At 38.3% G+C, this 12,553-nt stretch overlaps 1 long non-coding RNA gene across 17 annotated transcripts in view; it reads right to left on the bottom strand.

The window, feature by feature from the left end:
• Window positions 1-6,801, bottom strand: part of LOC143857206 (uncharacterized) — a 71,627-nt gene extending 64,826 nt beyond the window's left edge. For 4 of the 17 annotated variants that reach the window (XR_013238514.1, XR_013238512.1, XR_013238511.1 and 1 more), the window contains exons 1-4: window positions 6,637-6,800; window positions 6,304-6,354; window positions 6,064-6,197; window positions 4,925-4,981 (exon numbers count right to left, since the gene is read on the bottom strand). This is a non-coding gene — a long non-coding RNA (uncharacterized LOC143857206). Of the gene's footprint in view, window positions 1-4,924; window positions 4,982-6,063; window positions 6,198-6,303; window positions 6,355-6,446; window positions 6,595-6,636 lie in introns of those variants that run through there. The other 13 variants (XR_013238510.1, XR_013238516.1, XR_013238513.1 and 10 more) reach the window with 9 other exon arrangements.
• Between the last annotated feature and the right edge of the window lie 5,752 nt (window positions 6,802-12,553).

Here is a 12,553-nt window from a genome sequence, read left to right as displayed (position 1 = left end):
CTTTCAACAGGGTACGTAGTGCAGCTTGGGATCCACATCCCAAGTCCAGCCAAACCTTTAAAAATAAGCATTTTAAATCTTTCAAAATTACAAAAATCTTTCAAAATATTGTTTTTTTTTCGAAAGGATCTTCCTCTAGAGTTAGGAGGTTGTCCTAGTTAGAGAGTTTTTGAGTCGGGAGTTGCTCCCTCATTCGTTGTTTGTTTGTTGTGTGTTTTATTTGTTTGTGTTAGAGTTAGGAGTGAGTCCTAGCTAGGAGTTTTACGCCTCCGTCCGGTCAGTTGGCGATCCACATCGCCAATTGATGACTAGGTCTAAGATGCGATAGATCCTACTGTTTTCCTTAGGATATACAGCCTAGCTACACATAGATTATAGGAACCACCTGCATTAGCTTAGGGCTAACCTGCATTTAGTTAGGGCATATAGGGTGTCCTAAAAATCTACAATCCATTGGAATTTAAATAATCACACAAGAAGCTTTAAAAACTAGTCTGGTCTTTTAGATCAAGTCTAGGATAGAGGTCTAGATGTCTTAGGCATCATAGCTTAGAATAGGTGAGAAGAACTACGTTGCCTTGATTCTCGTGGAGGCGGGGATACGTAGGCTTCTTTGGATGAACATCAGATCATCTAAAGACTCGGGCCTAGGTATAGATTAGAGTCTTAGGGTCGTATGGTATCGAGTCATTTTCTATGTTTTGCAGTGTTTTCTTACTCTATTGCGCAGACCTTATACTTTTTGGTATGTCATGCATGTGTTTGCACACCAGAACTTAGACACCCATTAGGCATGTCACTTATAACCTAGTTATTCTCAGATGACACTTTTATTTCTTTTATGTGTGTTTATTATTCCTCCGAGACATGCATGATTAGATAGACGTCTTCTCGGAGATTTGTGTTCCCATTTCATATGATTCTCGTCCAAAACTCTTCAAAATTATTAAGTAAATGGCATAAGAGACCAGGTGTTTGCACTTGGGCGGATGAGGTGCTCTTTAGACCTTCCGAATTCGTAACCAGGCACGAACCTTATTTTATATCTCTGGTTATCCGTTGCAACAGAGCATAGTATGGGATCCAGGGCCCATTTGCCTTTTTCCTTGGATGGCGACTCTTCTTTGTTTAAGGTACGCCTCGAATCTGGGCTAGTCCCCGAATCGAGAGGTATCTCACCTTTGTATCGCCACTCATGCTGTGAGAGGCATTTTCTTTCGAGAGTTCCTTGGTAGAGCTCTCCATTCACGTGGATGATCCATAGAGACTGTTCGCACGTGGGGGCACGTCCCTCACCGCTGCGCCTCTCTCGGATCGGGGTCCACACCTTCCATAGGAACATTTAGCAACCAAGGCCAGTCTGAATGGTTCTGCTCCTTGTAGAATCTCATTTTCTGTGAGGAAGAGAGCAGGCTCACCTGAAGCAGTCTTGGATGGAGCTTTGACACCCAGAGAAATTTTGGGGAGAAACAGATTTTTGGAAGCCGCAGAAGCATAGTTCCTTCCCGCAAGGGTAGCCACTTTGGCCACCGGAGGCGGTGGAACCCTGTAGGTGGCTCCGGCGAGTCTGGGAAGTGACGGAAACTCAGCAGAGTTTAGTGGATCAGAAGGAGAACCAACATTAGGGACTTTGCGAGGAGGCGGCTCCTCGCTGTTCATCATCTCCCTCTTAAAACCCTAAAAACCCTAACGGGGGTGGAGCATGATTCTTAGGACATCCTTGATTCGCTTAAAGAGGCATTGCGGATTTGCAATGATCCCGTGATTGAAGGACATCCTCATTATATTAGTATATTACCCTTAGAAATCCCTAAAATCTCTCCATCGAACCATCACTGTAAGGCAACATTAAATCCTTTGAAAATCTCCCTCCCCCAAATAAAGGCAACATCTCTCTGATGAGTAATGAGATTTTATATGGTGTGCGCTCGTATAGTCCATTATTTTTCAAAAAGTAATGTATGGGCTACGCCATAGAATGATCCAAACCTTCCATTTGATAGGCTACAATTTAAAAGTACTTTACAAGCCACATCATAGATATCCAAACCGTCAATTTGTTGGGCCACAACGTAAATAGATTGCGGCCCAAAGATCATTTCCATAGGATGATTGCAACCCTCCGATCTATAGAAGGTACCATAATATGCAAGTCCTCTATAGATCAGAGGGTTGGGATTATCCTATGGAAATATTTTTGGGCCACAACCTATTTACATTGTGGCCCATCAAATGGACAGTTTGGATCATCCTACAATGTGCCCATCAAGTGGAAGGTTTGGATCATCCTATGCCTATGGTAGTATGGTGTGCCCATTAAATGCGTACAGTACTTTTTGGCAAGTGGGATTGGGAATTAGGGATCTGCTAGGGACTATTGATCGATTAAATGAATCTGAGAAAAACCACCTTTGTCCCCAGGTTAATAAAATGAATAAGACAAAATCTTAGCCTGTGTGGGTTGTGTGGCTACTCTCACATGCAACAGCCAAGCCACAACATGCCTAAAGTGATTGTCCCTAGCAAATCTTTAGTTTTAAACCTAACATTAAACAAAGTAAAGTGATTGTTCCCGAAGGATGCGGGGCGGGGAAGGGTAGGGGATGGGGATTAGATATTCCCCGTGGGGAGGGGAGGGGGATTCCCCATGATCCCTGCAGTGGGGAGGGGAAGGGGAGGGGGAAAATTCCCCTGCAGAGGGGAAGGGGTAGGGGACCCCAATATCTGGCCCTGACCCGCCCCGTTGCCAGCCCTACATATACTTCATTATTACTGCAAGCCTGAGATCAAGGGTTTGCATGTTTTTTGGCCTCCCTATTTTACGTTTCAGTGTGACTATAGATAAAATCTGATATGACTCAACTAAAGAAAAAAACAACATAAAGAATCCCAATCTGTCAAAAACTTAGAAGAATTAAGATAGACTTAGGCCGGCGAATTACTACTTGTAACATACTATTCAACAGTTGATCATCCCTAGATCGTTAGAGGATTGGAGTGGCCTTAAGATTGACGACCTTTTTCGATTTCATATTTATGACCATGGTTTTAAATTTCGACCGAAATCCGACATTTCGGACCGAAATTTTGGATTTTGGTGGAGACTAACACTGAAATGACACTTATCCGAAATGGTATTTTATTTCGGTCGAAATTTCGGAATTCAAGGCGAATTTCATTTTTTTCCTAAATTTCAACCAAAAAACTTGTTTTTTTTATTATTTTAATATTTGACCGAAATTTCGACCGAAATTATAGAAATTTCGGTAATTTCGGCTGAAATTTAATATTCAATAAAATAGGCCTCTTTGTTGTACATGATTTCGACTACCAAAACTGAAATTTTACAGAAATTTTACTGTGAATATTAAATTTAAACTGAAATTTAATATTCACAGGAAAGGTAGAGCTGTAGATGTTTTTAAGAGTAATTAGAATCATAAATCACATTTTATTTTTTTTAATTGGCCCAATTAAAGGTCTTATTTTTTTAATCGGATAACATAAGAAATGGCCGAAGTCTAGTTTTATGTGGAGTTAAAGTTGGCCGAAAGATAGAGATTAATTTTAAGAAAAAGTAGAGAGATTTTTGCTCCAAAAGGAGGTAGAAATGATAGTATTTTGTATGACTTTTTCTACTTTAAGGATCAAGTGATTCAAGTGTATAGAGCTTTGGCGTTAAAATTCTCCTTCCATGTGCCTATTTTGTAGCAAGCATGGTTTTAAATTTCGATCGAAATTTTTGATTTCGGTTAACACAGAAACCGAAAGAGGAGAAATCCAAAATTGTCGAAATGTACAGAATTTCAGCTGAAATTCCTGGAATTTTGGTAATTTCGTCAAAAATTCGGGAAAAAATTAAATTTTAAATCCTTTACCAAATTTCGGCCCAAAAAACAGACATTTCGAAGGACTTCATCGAATTTCAGCCGAAATTTCGTCGCTTTCGGTGAGGACTGAAATATACACTGAAACCAAAATTTAAAACTTGGTACCAAGGTTTTTAATTTCGATCTAAATCCGAAATTTGGGACTAAAATTTCGGGTTTCGGTCAACCACAAAATCGAAATTGCATATACGCAAAACCGTATATTATTTCGTTCAAAATTTTGAAATTTAGATTGAAATTTTGATGGAAATCTAGCTTCCATCGAAATTTCAGCCCAAATTTAAGGAATTCCACCCAAAAATCTAGCTTTTTTAATTATTTAATACTTATCCGAAATTTCAGTAATTTCGGACAAAATTTTCTATTGAATAAAATATTATTTTAATTAGTTTCATGGATTTCGGCCGAAAATTTCGGTTTCTCTAGAAAGGGAAAATTTCAGTTTCGGGATTTCGGCCAAAAATTTCGGGATTTCGACCGAATGGCTTTACTAAACTGAAATTTAAAACCTTGTTTTTTGGGGGGATTATAAGAGAAAAATTAAGATGTTTTTATGAGAATGCAAATCAGACATACGATCTTGATTATGAATTAAAGAATGAGTTTCTTTCTAATATTTCTCATTTGGATGAAGAGGCCTGATTAGTTTCCTGAAGGAAAGTGGAATGAACAATGCATAACCACCAAACATCCTTGGGAATGGGAAACTGAGGTCATTTTACTTTCCTTTCAGAAGAAAATACTATTTTGATGGCAATCAAATGGCCTCCTACTGGTCTTCATGTGGAATGCTCAGTTAGGGGTGACCTTTACATTGAGACAAGCCGAGTATTGTATTGTTAGTAGGCATACCTCATTATGTTACAATTAGCGGCTGTGCCCGACTATAGAATTGCTATTTAATAGTTATTGAAGAAGATATTCCCCATAAACTCACTAAATTTTAATATTTAAGGAAGAGAATCCCTGAAATTTTGTTAAAAAATTTCTATTTAATATAATTTAAGAAGAAGAGTACAGAGAAACAAACATACATGCCTTCACCAACGCGAAGTCTCCTCCTTGATGCAAAGATGATGCAGATGGTCGCCCTGATAAACAAAAGAGTGTTTGAACAATTATATTATATAATTCTTCGCCCCTTATATCTCTTCCATTTATTATTTTATGTCATTTTATTACTTTGGTCATGAGTTAACCAAGCTTCATACCTGGTATTTGGACTTTTTTTTTGAATTGTGAGATTTTAAATGGTGTAATCCCTTATAGGCCCTTATTTTTCCAAAAAGTACTCTACGGACCACATCATAGGATGATCCAAACCGTCCATGTTATGGAACACAACGTAAATAGGCTGTTTCACAAAAATTATTTCCATAGGATGATCCTAGCTGTTTGATCTATAGAGGTTTCTATAATATGCAGTTCTTATCTAGATCAGAGGGTTGGGATCATCCTATAGAATTGCTTTTTCTAGCACAACCTATTTACATTGTGGCCCATTAGATGGACGGTTTGGATCATGCTATATCATGGTCTGTACAGTACTTTTTAAAAAATACGGGACTATAAGGGCTTAAACCATATAAAAACTCATTAATTGCTTAAAATATGGGTGGCAAAATTGGCAGATCCGGACCGAAACCGAACCGAAAATTCAGTTTCGGTTTGGCTAACCCAACTGATTCAAATTTTGGTTCGGTTCGGTTTGGGGGTCAAACCGAACCGAAACCAAATCGTTGTCCCCTATTTCCATTGATTATGTGTAAGGGGTAATAAAATTGGCCGAATTGAATTGAAACCAAGCCGAAACCGAACCGAAAATTCAATTTACCAAACCGATTCAAATTTTGGGTCGGTTCGGTTTGGGGGTCAAACCGAACCGTTGCCACTCCTAGACCAAAACGATTCAAATTTCGGTTCAGTTCGGTTTGGTTTGGGGGTCAAACCGAACCGCTGCCACGCCTAGACTAAACCGATTCAAATTTCGGTTCGGTTTGGGGGTCAAACCGAACCATTGCCACCCCTAGCTTAAACGGTATAAAATCTCACTTTCCAAAAGAAAAGACGAATGTATCCAAGAATAGAGGATTCTGCACTACTAAAGCATTCCTCTAATCTTCCTCAAATCACTGAATATTTTCTATGGAAAAAATTGAGAGCTGGAAAATACCTCCTTTCACCAACTTGAATTCTCCTAGAGATGAAAATAGTTGATCACTTGATAGCCCAAAAGCTTAGCTAAGCATCTCTTCTTTCTGATCTTGGTTGTTCCAAAAAGAGATTCCCCACAAACCCACTAAATTACTATTTAATATTTAAGAAAAAAAATGAGATTCTCAATAAACCCACCAATTAAATTACTATTTATTATTTTTGGAAAAAGAGAGAGAGAGTAAAGAAACATGCATACCTACCTTCACCAACATGAACTCTCCCTGTCCAATGGTCCCTACTTTGATCACTGTAATAAATAAAGACTGTTTTATGATTCCCGTCACATTTTAACATACACACAAATAAGTAATAGATAGATAGATCAATAGATACACACACCCCAAATTGCAGAATCAACTTTTGTTTTTGAATTGTTTAATTTTCAAAAGAAAAGAGATAAACACATGGAAGAACATTCCTCTAAAGCATTCCTCTAATCTTCATAGTTCCAAAAACAGATTCCTCAGAATCCCACTAAATCACTCCCTAATATCTAAGAAAAAATAGAGGGCACAAAAAAGGAAAATACCTATTTTCACCAGTGTGAACTCTCAAAGACAAAAATAGCTGGTCACTCTGATAACCTTAAAACTTTGCGATACACATCTCTTCCTGGCTTTAATGGCAATATATAAAGTTTTTTTCTAAAAAAATAAATAAGGAGATAATATGTTTTGCATTTGCTAGGCTGTAAAGCAAAGGGAATCGTCCTTTGCTTTAGTTCATGAGAAAAAGTACAGAATGTTGGCAGTAGTTTCAAGAAATTACGGATTCGGATACGTTTTAAAACAAGAATCAAACACGGGTGATTCTTCAACATCGGGTGGTAAAAAGTCCCCAAGACCCTTCTGACATTATCAGAACCAAGATGGAGTCCTCGTATGTTGGTCCTTCATGATTCACTTTTTCATTAATTTAGTATTTTCTTTGAGAGAAAATCCCTCTGTATTTAATGCATCTCACCCATTGAAGTTGGCACACTGCACGAGGCTTCTTTTGGTTCGTCTGAATGTGTATTTGAACCGACAGAACCTTGGGTTCGTTTGGATCGTGGCCGTCGGAAATAACTAGAGACAAAAGGATGCTTGACACCTGTTAAAAAAAATATTTTGGAACGTTGGGGCCTTCATTCACAGCTAGTTTTGTTTGGATTTGAAATTTCCCTTTGAACCTAGAGTTTCTTAGGTTCGTTTAAATCTTGGCCGTCGCCAATATGCATAGACGGTCGGATCCACGACACGTGGACATCAATATGGAACGGTGGCGTCTTCTAATAATACCGTCATCTCTCTATATGGGATTCCGCCGACGTACCCATTATTTCTGCCGGGGTACCCCTTGATATTCCGGCGGCGTACTCTAGAATCCGGCGGCGAACTTGATATCTTTGAACGATGGGTGTTTCTTGAATCCCGTAGTGTACTTGATATTCCAGCAGTGTTCTCATCCAAAAGAGACGTGAGAAATAATAAAATATTCAATAACGTCGCCGTTCTAAGCCATAAGCCAAAAAGAGACGTGAGAAATAATAAACTATTCAATAACGTCGTCGTTCTAAGCCAAAAGAGACGTGAGAAATAATAAAATATTCAATAACGTCATCGTTCTCATCCAAAAGAGATGTGTAAATAATAAAATATTCAATAACTTAGCCATTCTCAACCAAAAGAGAAGTGATAAATAATAAAATATTCAATAACTTAGCCGTTCTCAGCTAAAAGAGAGGTGATAAATAATAAAATATTAATTTAAAGATAATGATTGATGTTGGGTTGTGAATTTGTCAGGAAGGAGAAAAATACGAGGACTCTGATCATGTCAGAAGAGTCTGGGGGTCTTCTTTCCACCTGATTTTGAAGAATCACCCGTGTTTGATGATTGTTTTAAAAAGTACCTGAAATCTGTAATTTCTGGAAACTACTACGCCATTCCGTACTTTTCTCTTAGTTCGTTCGCCGTTTCTTATCCCTTGATGACTTTATTTTCTTACACATTTAAGGCACTAATTAAATTACACTTACACCCCTACAATAGCAATAATGCCCAGCATAGAAAAGTCAGTGGGTGTAGTTCATGACTTTCTCTCTTTTTTATGGTGGGCATTATTGCTATTGTAAAGCATTGATAGAGAAATAAACCTAAAAGTATAAAGAAACAAGTTGCGAGTGGGACTGGGCATATACTGCATTATTGCAAGCCTGAGATCAAGGGTGTGGATGTTTTTTGGCCTCCGCATTTAACGTTTGAGTGTGACTGGATATTCTCAATATCTCATAGTCTCATAGTGGAAGACAAATCCCTTCTACTTTTCAGGATTTTTTTCTTCATAGAATTTTTGTGACATTGATTTTTTGTGTAGTAATATATCCGCCCCTTTTGATTACTTGGACACCCAGCAGCAGTCTACGTGGCCATATATCACTTCCCTTATGTTTTTCTTTTGGAAATTAAATGATATATTTGTCCCCATTTCTTCCCCGGGGTACCTCCTTTAGTGTAAAAAGAGTGGTCACAAATATATGGGGTGGCCCGGGGAAGAAAAGGGGGTGACTTTATCCTTCCCCTTTCTTAATACTACTTTTTAGAATAGAGAACACAATTTGTCATATTTTATATTACGCTACGAAATGGATAAACTACTGAGGATTATTGTAGTAAGAGAAGCCATTTTCAACATAAAGGTTGAAATAGAAGCTATTTTAAATTCTAAAGGGGAAATGATACCACAATCTTTTGACAATGTGAGATCCCATTATATTTCAATATATTTTCTCCTTTTCTGATACCGTTAACGTTTACTAATTTTTCTATCGTAAGTCTAGGTAGTCAGTGCCCCCTACAAACCATTCGATTCATGTAATTTGGCTATTCTTGATCCAGAACGGCATTATAATGTTGTGACTGGTGAGAAAAAACTGGCTATAAAGCCCTCGGGTTGCTTGCAATAATGTGGTGCAATCAGTATTGGTAGGACTCAAAATGAACTAGCTAGCTAAATCGTTTTTTCAAGACAAATTCCTTTCTTCAAAGCATACAACTTGATACAAGGAGCATCGAGCAGCAACACAAGCTGGAGATCAACACAACCGGCAACTAAAATAAACTCGTGGGGGTTTGAAAACACATGCCACCGGTTGGAAAAAACTCCAATTTAACACGTGAAGCAAAGCTCCTTCACCCATGTGAAAGAGCTAATGGTCTCTTCACAAGTGATGTCCCAAAAATAAGCTTTACTCAATCTACATCTTTCTTTCTTCTGCCATTACAATATATAGATTCAAAACTAAAGAATAGCAACCCCAAATACTTGCGTAACAATTATTCTCCATCTTCTATCTAAAGTAACAAAAATAAAAGCAAGAAATATGACTAAGATAATCCTAAAATATAAATCCCGTAATTGGCGTATACCATATCCGAAAAATGCCCATAACTTGCTCAAATCAAGTCCAAATCGCGTGATCTTTGGCTAGTTACATAGGTAATAGAAAAACCTTTCTAAAGATACCAAAATCAAGCAAAAATAGCAAAATTTGACACCAAAAACATGGGACACAAATAAAATGACGAAAAATTAGAAAATAATGAATAAAGATTTGTTTCGCGCTGCCGTTTTGCATCATTCACCCCTACTCGAAGAAAACTTGACATTGAGTTTAGGCCATCGTCATCCAAATCTAATTTTCAGCATTGCACTAAACTTTTATTCTTCATTTCTTCATCTTTTCTCGATCCCTTACATGATGCCTAGCCATGAAAAAGGGCTCTCAAAGGCACTCTCAGATCCATGGGTGTCTTCTCATGGATGCGGGCTTCGAGTAGTGCTAACTATGTGTGAATGTCTTCACTTGTTGGAAGCACTAAACTCATGTTCCTCAAGATCTTCAAGTTGCGATGGTTACACCTCTTCTAGTAAAGCTGGAATATCTTTTTCACACGACGGACTTTTTCCAATCTTTCATGGACTAGAACTCTTGCTAGTCGGATTACCATTTTGTGGGATTGCCGCCAAACTTTGACGTGGCACCTCCTGTTCTGACTCTAACACATCTCCATCCATCTGTGAGAGATCAACTATACTTTTCATCCTTTGGATTGAATCCGGATTTGGTACACCATAATTTTCCTGTGGTAGCACAATTGAATCCAATCTCTCTTTCAAACTGCCAATCAAATATGTTGAGTCTGTCATTGCGGTGTTTTCCACTGATTGCCATGATGACGCTTCATCGAACACCACATCTCTTGACACATAGATCTTTTCGTACATGGATCCAAGCATCTCCACCCTTTCCTTTGTTCATCTTAACTAATAAACATGGCTCGACGCCGCTTTCTCCACTTTTGTCCTCATTTGCTTTGGTACAAGCACATAGCAAATACAACCAAACACTTTAAAGTGTATAACCGATGGCCTCGTACCAATATGCTTTTGATAAGGCGACTCATAACCAAGTAGTTGTTGCGGAAGACGATTAGTTACTGTAAGCCCAATGGTTCTCACCTTGGCAATCTTCTATGTTTTGATGGTTCCAAACACAAGTTGAAATGTGTTGTATTTCTAACGTGTTTGATGTTTAAGTGCATTATTGAAGATTCAAGTATTTCAAACACTTGATCAAGGAAAACGGCATGGATCGAGGCTTGTACATCCTTGAACACCATTTGAAGCCAAAGGATGATGAAGGCTTGGAGCATTCAAGGAGAGATCTTGAAAAGCCAAAGAAATGGAGGTGATCCATGCAAGAGTTCAAGACTTGAAGATGTGCTTCAAAAGAAGAAGATTTGAAGGCTTAAGTCTTGTGGTAGATTGTACATCTAATCCCTATTAGGTAACCCACTTAGAGGCATAATGGAGTCACCAAACAATTGACCCTAATTGGAATAACAAATCCCATCTATGTGTAATTTGGAAGCCCTTGAAGCCCAAAAAATATCAGCATAATAAATCTTGAAAATCTGCTGATTTAGGCTTCTCGGAACTCCGAGAATTCTTGGAGCTCCGAGAAATGGTCCAGTAGCTTTTTTCCAAATTCTGTTTATATTCTCGGAACTCCGAGACCACTATGTCGGGAACAAAATTATGACCGTTGGGATTTTGCCAGATTTACAACAATGCCCCTGTAACGGTCATATTAGGGTTTTCTCTATATATATGTGTTCTCTATGCCTTAGAACACAACTCTCTTATTCCTAAACATATTAGAGAGTGGTAATCACCCTTGTGCCTCAATTTGGGATATCTAGAGGGATTAGACCTAGGCTTGAATTTGTATATCATTTCAAAGAGTGGAATTTGTGTGAGCTTGAGAGCTATCTACCCTTCAAGAGGGAGTTGTATTTTTCTATTTTCTTTGATTGTATAAGGGTGAGTGTTCGGAGAAGCGGAGCCCTCTCTCCGTGGTGAGGATTGCCACCAAGGTTAAAGCAATTGTAATCGGCACCGATCTTTGCCGTGGTTAAGAAGATCAAATAGTGAAGCCATCAACGGGTTTGGTTAGTGGAGTGGAGTAGGCCTTATGTGTTTGAGGACCGAACCACTTTAAATCTCGGGTGCACTCTTTCTTGCCTCTTGTTCCTTTCTTGCATTGCACTTTAGATTTAACTCACTTGCTTAAATTGTTTTATTCTTTGATCTCTTAATCCTTCATTGGAGAGTTTAAATATTTTAGGTTAAAATTTCAAAAGGTAAATTTTATTTGTATCAACCTAATCTCCTTTTAGGTTGCCACTTAGGTCCACCCTTGGATTTTCAGTTACATATACGGCCGCGCGTATACACTTCGCCCAATATTGAGGACGAACATTCCTCCCATGTAACATACTTCGGCATGTCTCAACTAAGTGTCTGTTTTTTCTCTCTGCAACTCCGTTCTGCTGTGGAGTTTCAGGACAGGTGAATTGTCTTTTAATTTTGTGATCCCTCAAATAGGTGGAAAGAAACTGAGAAGTGTATTCTCCACCATTATCAGTTCTCAAACAACCGATCTTAAATCCCGTTTCAGCTTCTACACGTGCACGAAAATCGTTGATCTTTTCAAAGACTTCATATTTCTCTTGTAGAAAATACACCCAAACATATCTCAAAAAATCATCAACAAATATAAGAAAAAAATAGTTTCCACTTACAGACTTCTGCTTCATTGGACCACACACATCAGAGTGAACCAACTCCAATGGTCGTTTTGAGTGAAACTCTGAGCGAGGAAAAGGTTGACAATGTGCCTTTCCAAACTAACTGCACAAACCATATCTCTTATGTTCTCAATAGGTGATAAACCTCTGACAAGGTTTCGTTTCGCCATAATTTTTAACTTGTCATATGCGACATGAGCAAGGCGCGCATGCCACAACTCTAGAGTTTCATTACGGCGAGCTTTACCAACATAAGCTGTTCCTGCTGATAGTACATACATCATCTCCATCTGTTTCCCACGCATGATCAG

Source organism: Tasmannia lanceolata, unplaced genomic scaffold (genome assembly GCF_043159265.1).
Source record: "Tasmannia lanceolata isolate RefF3 unplaced genomic scaffold, GAP_Taslan_0.1 ptg000024l, whole genome shotgun sequence".
NCBI lineage: Eukaryota > Viridiplantae > Streptophyta > Magnoliopsida > Canellales > Winteraceae > Tasmannia > Tasmannia lanceolata.
The sequence above is the reverse complement of the archived record's forward strand: the minus strand, read 5'-3'. Positions and strand labels throughout refer to the sequence as shown.